The sequence below is a fragment of the Ictidomys tridecemlineatus genome, chromosome 1 (genome assembly GCF_052094955.1).
Source record: "Ictidomys tridecemlineatus isolate mIctTri1 chromosome 1, mIctTri1.hap1, whole genome shotgun sequence".
NCBI classification, from domain to species: domain Eukaryota; kingdom Metazoa; phylum Chordata; class Mammalia; order Rodentia; family Sciuridae; genus Ictidomys; species Ictidomys tridecemlineatus.
This window is the reverse complement of record NC_135477.1, coordinates 180,977,622-180,985,715: the sequence shown is the minus strand read 5'-3', so window position 1 is coordinate 180,985,715 and position 8,094 is coordinate 180,977,622. Positions and strand designations below refer to the sequence as shown.

General features: G+C 51.2%; 1 pseudogene; it reads left to right on the top strand.

Annotated features, from left to right (window-relative positions):
* Window positions 1–6,012: 6,012 nt before the first annotated feature.
* Window positions 6,013–6,083, top strand: LOC120885953 (U6 spliceosomal RNA; annotated as a pseudogene).
* Window positions 6,084–8,094: the final 2,011 nt, after the last annotated feature.

The window sequence follows — 8,094 nt, the reverse complement described above, 5'->3', positions numbered from 1 at the left end:
CTGGCCTCGCGGGGCCCCTTCCAACACAGCCCCAGCCAGGATTTCCTCCCAAGCCCTCCGGCCTCCACCCTGACACCCCGGGCCCAGCGAGCAAGCTGGAGGTGGCGGCCGAGGGAGCCCCAACTGCAGCTCCTCCCCGGCAGGCCAGTGGGACCCCAGAGGGGCTGGCTGTTTGTGAGGATGACATGTTTATGGCCCAGCGTCTCCTTACTCATGCTCTTGGCTTCCCCTGGCTGGTTTGGTTGGGTGGATCCCAGTTCTTCTGGACCTGGAGCCTCGGGCTGGGGCTGAACAGAGTCTCCCTTGAACGGTTCCAACCCGGGATGCTTCCAGCCCCTTCCCCCGCTCCCCCGGCCTCGGCCTTTCCCACACCCAACCTCACCGCAGAGGGCCACTTCCCAGGGCTGGGAAGGGCCTGGTGTCCCCTCGTCCAAGCCTCTTTTCATAGGGGAAGAAACTGAGGCCCCGAGAGAAGGATGCCCAAGGTCACCCAGGCAGGTAGGGACAGGCCGTCCAGGAGCCCGACTTCCAGATGGGCTCCGAATCACCCCCCGGACACCGGCTTCCCTGGCCCCGTTTGTTTGGGGAGGACAGTGGACCTTTCGAGCCTGCCGGCCGGGAGCTCTCCCTCCAGGGAGGCGGCAGACAGTGACGACTCTTTGCTTTTACACTTTAATTCCATAGGAAATTGGAAATTGCCCGTCAGAGGTGTCCGGGTGGCCCAGCTGCCGGCCGCCCCACACAGACCGGCTGCCCCGCCCCGACCTGGCGGCCACCGCACCCCCTTCTCCTGCTCCAGGCCCGGTGGCCCTTGCGGAAGCTCCCCCGGAGGCTCCCGTGGACGCTCTGCCTGCTCCTCCTTCCAGGGCAGGAGGACTGAATCCAGCACAGAGCGGCCAGGCCTGGCTGGGGACCTAAACCCTGACATTTAGCTGTGCTGTTTCCACCCCAGGCTTTCAGGAGTCTCTGGCCCTCAGCTCTGGCCTGGCTTCAGCGTCACCGCCTGGCCAGAGGTGACAGGTCATGGGAGGAAGGGGCTCTGAGCCCCTCTCCTGGGTCTGGGACAACCAGGATGCCGTGAGCCCCACGTTGCCTTTCCAAAACTGGTCACCTCCCACAGTTTCTGAGACAGCAACAGGTCACTTACCTCTACCCTCCCCTGCGCACCCTGCTCTTGAAGTCCTCTACTGGCATCCCCGCCTTGTCCCAAGAACCAGCCCGAAGCTTCTGCAGGTCGGTGCTGCTGTGGCCTGGTATTTAGAGATTCAAGTCCCTGGCCTCGCTCTGCCAGATAAACCCAGAGCTATCGCCTTTGGATCTGGGGCCTTGAACAAGTGCTGCACCTCCCTGCGCCTCTGTGCGCTCATCTGTGAAGTAGGAATGGTAATGATTCCACCGACTGTTTCCAAACGTGCGGGGCTGCTGCAATGGTACATGGGGCAGTGCATGTGAAACACCTGAAGATTGTCAGTCCTGTTAACTACCACAGCTCTCCGCCTCCGGGCCCAGGGCTGCGCCACAGCAGACCCGAGGCTCTCGTGAACTGGCCCTTTCAACAACCAGCAGAAAAGAGCAGAACAGGCGCGGGCACTTCGGTACAGCCAAGGTGTGGGGTCAGAGCCTCGTGAAGAGCAGGACTCTATGGCGCTCGGCCTCTGAGCTCTCCTCCTGGGCAAGCAACCAGCTCCGGGGCAATCCCAGCACCAGGGCCAGGCCACAGGACGGAGGCAGCTCAGGAGTCAACCTGTGGCCCTGAGAAGACACACCCGACCCAGCTCAGGAGTCTGCTCCAACATCACTGGTTGGAGCAGTGATGTTGGCTGGTTCTTGGGACAAGGCGGGGATGCCAGCAGAGGATGAGCAGGTGTGAGTGTGCGTGTGCAAGAGGCGTGGGGAGAGTGTCCCAGACAAAAGGAACGTTGCGCACGTGTGCTTGATGGAGTAAGACACTGAAAAATGAATGACATCTGCTGTGTCTGGAGGGAGGTGAGGCTGGAGGGTTAGAAGGAAGCCAGGCCTTGATGGTTCTGGGGTTGGTCCAGAGGGCACTGGGGAGCCACTGAAGGGAATAGAACCGGAGAGTGGGAGGTGAGACTTGCTTCTTAGATCACCCACTCAGTGTGGGGGGTGGATGGCAGACTCAGGCGGGAGGCAAGGAGGCTCTTAGTGAGGCCGTTACGGTCATCAAACTGAGTAAGAATCAGAGTTCATAGGACACCTGAGGTCACTCCCAAACTGGCCCTGGCCTCCCCCATCTCCCCTCCACTGAAGCTGAGTGGTTGTGGGTATCAACAGAGACCCACGGGCGGGAACTTGCCTGGCTACACAGACAGTGCACTGTAGAGAGAGAAACGGTGACCTCCGCAGGGGGTCAGTGGTGGGGTGCCAGGCGTGCCCACCCGACTCCTGCCAGGTCCAGGAGCTTTGTGGCCTCCCTGAGAGGCACAGGATTCATTTCAGTTGGTTTCCAGATAACTCAGATGGGCACTTGCAGCTGGGGACACAACCTGGGGTTCTATACCATTCACTCCAACCAAGCTGCTGCCCTGCCTTGACCCCATGGGAAGTCTGGCTGGAAAAACAAAATCACAAAAACGCCCGTCTAAAGCTATGGGTGGAGAGGGGCGGACGAGATGGACCCTTGCTTTTCTTTGGCGGCGGGGAGGATACGGCCCAAAGGGGGTGTTAGAGTTTATTTACATACTTAGGAGACTCAAGATTATTTAAGTTCCGAAAATATGGCGGCTCTCCTCTCTGCTGGCTCCAGGTTGCCTGAGGCTCAGCCCCACTGTGCACAGACTATTTTACTGGGATGGGGAGAGGAATAGCATCCATGTCAGGGGTTTTGTTGTCATAGAATCAAGAAGCTAAAAAAAAAACAAGAAAGCAGGTAAGAAAGCCGCCCCAAGGCCCTTCTTCCATATCAGAACATGGTGGGTAAAAGCAAAGACCCAAGCCACCCGGGAATGACCAGGGGGCTCCCAGGCCTGGGGATGTGGCTCAGAGATCTACAGAAGGATAGACCCCCATCCCAGGTGGTGGACTGAATGTGCAGAGAAACCTTCTCACTACGAACACTTTAAAAGACTGAAAAATATTCAAACCTCTTTTCAGATGCCTTGACAACCTTGTAGGAAAATACAGCAAACCCCGTAAGACACACACCACAAGAAAGTGTGGCTCCATAAAGATAAGCATTGAAGCTGGGCGTGGTGGCACACGCCTGTCCTCCCAGCGGCTTGGGAGGCTGAGGCAGGAGGACCACAAGTTCAACGTCAGCCTCAGTAACTTAGTGAGACCTTAAGCAACTTAGCAAAACCTGTCTCAAAATAAAAAAATAAAATAAAGAAGGGCTGGTGGTGTTGCCCAATGGTTAAGCACCCCTGGGTTCAATCCCTGGGACCTCTGCAGATCTCAGGAGCCTGGAGCTTGGGCTGCCACTGGGTGCACGTTGGAGATAGAAGGCAAAGCCCGAAACCCACACAGGTGGGAAGTAGATGAGAGGCCCTTTGTGCAAACCTGGCACCTCTGATAAGGTCACCTACAGGGAGACAGGGGACCCTTGCCTTCCAGCCTTGGCTTTAAATGCATTTGTAAAAAGGAAGAAGTTTCCCATAAGATTCTTTAATCTTGTCTTCATTTCCAATGTGACTTGGGGACTAATTTAAATGACTTACATAACCTGAAAACCCCAAAAGCAAAATTCTGGTTGATAGTGGTCTCATTCTCCAGAGAATGAATGGGAGATGCCTTGGAGGACTGAACTTTGGGACCAAAGAATTTCTCATGAGCTCTCAGCCAAAATTTATAAAGCACACAAGAAACGACTGCATGAGGGAATAAGAGTTGTCCAAAATCACCCTGTGGCCTTCCACCTCCAGTAAAGATCTAGGACATGAGATACGTCTGGTTCCACAGGAGAAACCTGGGCAGGATTGAAACCATGATGAAGACACAGAGGCCCTGAAGACCTGAACCCCAGGCCAACACAGCCACACCCACTCTAAGTACGAGCACAGCTGTCACCGCTGCGGACACTTCTAGAGGACAGTGGCTCCTACACTACCGTATGACCATCACAAGCCTGGAAGAATTTCCAACACAGCACAGCGGATTCTCCAGACATTTCCCACTCCACGTCCTCTGTGTTTGGGGGCATCTGGAACTCTGGAGTCTGTGGAAGGCGCACAGGTCCCAGGGAGATCGTGCAGGGTGACTGTGGTCAGTTTCAGCTTTGAGCACAGTGGCAGCTGCTCACCCCACCCCATCCCAGGGAGGAGCTGTGCAGATGCTCCTGGGGCAACACGCACATGGTTTTCTTGAGCCACCATAGGCAAAAAGACCCCGTCCTCTGTGTTTGGGACATCTGTTCTAGTCCGCTTTTCCACTGCTGCCAAGAAAAACTATAGGAAGAATAATTTATTGGGGGGATCACGGCTTCAGAGGTCTCGGTCCATAGGCAGCCGCCGCCATTCCTCGGAGCTCGAGGTGACGCGGGACATCATGGAGGAAGGGTGTGGCCCTCGAGGTGACCGGGAAGCAGACAGCAAGACTCCACCAGATACAAAACATACCCCCACAGGCACACCCCGCCTGCCCTCAGGTCCCACTCAGGGAGTCGCATCAGGGGATGAATTCACTGATCAGGGTAAGGCTCTCATAACCCATCATCTCACCTCTGAATGTTGTTGTTGTTGTTCTTTTCAGTTATACATGAAGTAGGATGTACTTTGACATAGCAAACATATGTACATAGCTTCCCATTTCTGTGGCTGCACATGATGTGGAGTTATGTTGGTTGCTTATTCATAGATGAACACAGGAAAGTTATGTCCGATTCCTTCTATGGTCTTTCCCATTCCCATCTCCTGTCCCTTCCCACCCCCCTATTCCCTCGTCCAATCTCATGAACATCCCCTCCTCCTGCCCCCTGCAACCTGTTGGAAGTCAGCATCCACGTATCAGAAAGAACACTCGGCCTTTAGTTTGTGGGGATTGGCTTATTTCACTTAGCATGGTATCCCCCAGTTCCATCCACTTACTGGCAAATGCCATAATTTCGTTCTTCTCCATGGCTGAGTCATATTCCACCGTGTATGTGTATCACATTTTCTTTATCCATTCATCTGTTGAAGGGCACTTAGGCCATAGCTTAGCCATTGTGAATTGAGCTGCTCTAGACATTGATGTGGCCGCTTCACAATTGTATGCTGATTTTAAGTCTTTCGGGCATATGTTGAGGAGTGGGACAACTGGGTCCAATGGTGGTTCCACTCCAAGTTTTCTGAGGAACCTCCATGCTGCTTTCCAGAGTGCACCAATTCTCAGTCCCACCAGCAACATGAGGGAACCTCTTTCTCCACATCCTGGCCAACATTTATTGTTACTTGTGTTTTTGAGAATTGTCATGCTGCTGAATGTTTTCACATTGCCTCACACGTGAGCTTTTGGGGACACCGAATAGCTAAACATAACAGCATCTGGGGTCTGGTCTCTGTGGCTTCTGATCACAGAGGTGCCCATGGAGGCCATCATTGAGGAAGAGAATGTGATTTCCAGAGTTACCATATTTTTAGATTCACATGTCCAGTTTTCAGTAACCACCACCACCACAACAAGAATCACAAAGCATACAAGAGTGGGAATATGGCTGATTCAAAGGAAAAAAAAAATCAATCAACTTGGAGGCAGATCTACTAGATCAAGACTTCACATAACTATCTTAAGGATGCTCAGATATGCAGAAAGCTGAGGGAACAATGTGTAAACATAGCAGAGATATCAACAAAGAGACACACCGCCTGAAAGAAACCAAAAAAAGAACCCACAGCACAAAACACAACGACTGGAGAGAGAGAACTCACTCGAGAAATTGAAGTAGAATCAAAGGCGGACGGAGCTGGGGTTGTGGCTCAGCGGTAGAGCGCTCGCCTAGCCCATGCGGGGCCCTGGGTTCGATCCTCAGCACCCCATAAAAATAAATAAAAGGATTGTGTCCAGCTACGACTTTTTGTGCTCGCTTTGGCAGCACATGTACCAAAATTGGAACCATACAGAGAAGATCAACATGGCCCCTGGGCAAGAAGTGAAGGCAGACTTGAGCTCCCAGAAGAAAGAACCAGCAAACTCACAGACACGGTGGGGAAACCACTGAATCTGCAACAGAAAGAACACAAATTGAGGAGAAGTGATGGGCACCCCGAGGACCTGAGGGAGGCCATCGGGCGGTGCCCCGTGGGAGTCCCAGGAGAAGAGAGGAAGGGAGCGGGGATATGTGAAGAAATAAGGGCTGAAAACTTTCCAGAATTGGTGACAAACATCCCCCAAAGCTCAATAGTCTCCACGGAAGATGAACTCAGAGAAGCCACAGGAGAAACATTATGATCAAAATGCACCTCAAAACATAAACTGCTGAAAGGGAAACAGAGCATCTGGAGCCCAGCAGAGGAAAGGGACCCTCCACCTACCAGGGGCCCTTGGTGGGACTGTCCAAGTGTCTCTCACCAGAGCTGAGGAGGCCAAAAGGCCCATAGTGTTCGAAGAAGCCCGTGTCAACCGAGAACCACCCTCCAGGAAAAACGTCCTGCAAAACCACGGGCCGAGTTAAGGTCCACCCAGGTAGACAGAGGCTGAGGGAGTAGAGTCCACTAGACCTGACTGATCAGGCGTGTTCCATGGAGCTGCAGGTACAAATGAAGGGCCCAGCCAGCCACGCAGAGCCGTGTGCAGGCACAGAGATCTCAGAAAGGCCAACGCATGGGCGACTGTGAAAACCAGCATCAGGGAAGGGGAGGGGGGATAGTAGGGGATAGGAAAGGTAGCAGAATACAATAGTCACTAATATGGCATTATGGAAAAATGTGGATGTGTAACTGAAGTGATTCTGCAACTTGTATTTGGGGTAAAAATGGGAGTTCATAACCCACTTGAATCAAATGTATGAAAGATGATATGTCATGAGTTATGTAATGTTTTGAACAACCAATAAAAAAAAAAAAACAATGAAAAAAAAAAAGAAAAGAAAACCAGCATCATCAGAACGCTGCTCACCTGCCCTGGATGTTTTCTGCATGGTGTAAAAGCCTTATGTAGGTGTTCTAAGCTTACAGTGGGGTTTCATCCTCAGACTCCCATCATACCTTAAGTCTGCTGTTCCAGCACACCTCACAGACCAACTCCAAACCTCAGCAGGCCGAGCCCGCCCTGCTCAGAACATCTCCATTAGACCTCAGGCAAAATCACCTATCACAGAGCCTATTTTATGATAAGGTTGATATAAAATAGTTTGAATCAAAATTCAAATTTTGAAACACCGTTTCTACTGGATGCATATCGTTTTCAGACCAACACAAAGTTAAGAATTCACAAGTTGAAATCTTGTATGTTGGGGGCCATCTGAATACTTTTTTTAAAAAATTAGCTAAAAACTAGTATTATGGTAACGATAGTTTACGACAATGTATTTGTTTCCTATACAATTTAAGCAACCAATGCATTTGAAAGAATTCTTAGTTTCTGTTTGGGGACGTGCATGTAGGAAGACATGATATTGTAACATCAGTAAACTGAAAAGGATTGGAACAGAGGTGTCAGGGGAGCATAACTTTTTAATTTATTTTTTGAAGTTAAACTGGTAGCAATTCAAATTAGAGTAGTATAACTTTCAGGTGTCGATGAGAACTCATAGTACTCACAGTGAAAACATACAACCAACAAGATAAATTTTATGCCATCTTGTATCCAATAAGGAATGACCAGGCCTTAAACAAGACAGCCATTATGGAGAACAGCATGCAGAATCCTTTGAAAATTAATAGGCCAGGTGCCGTGGTGCAGGCCTGGAATCCCAACGTCTCAGGAGGCTGAGACAGGAGGATTGCAAGTTCAAAGCCAATCTCAGCAACAGCAAGGCACTAAGCAATATATACCACGTTTTCTTTATCCATTTTTTGTCAGGCATCTAGACTGGTTCCATAACTCGGTTATTGTGAATTATGTTTTTATAAACATGGGTACCATGTATCACTGTGCTAATTTTAATTCCTTTAGATAAATACTGAGGTATGGTCTACCTGGGTCGTATGGTGGTTCCAT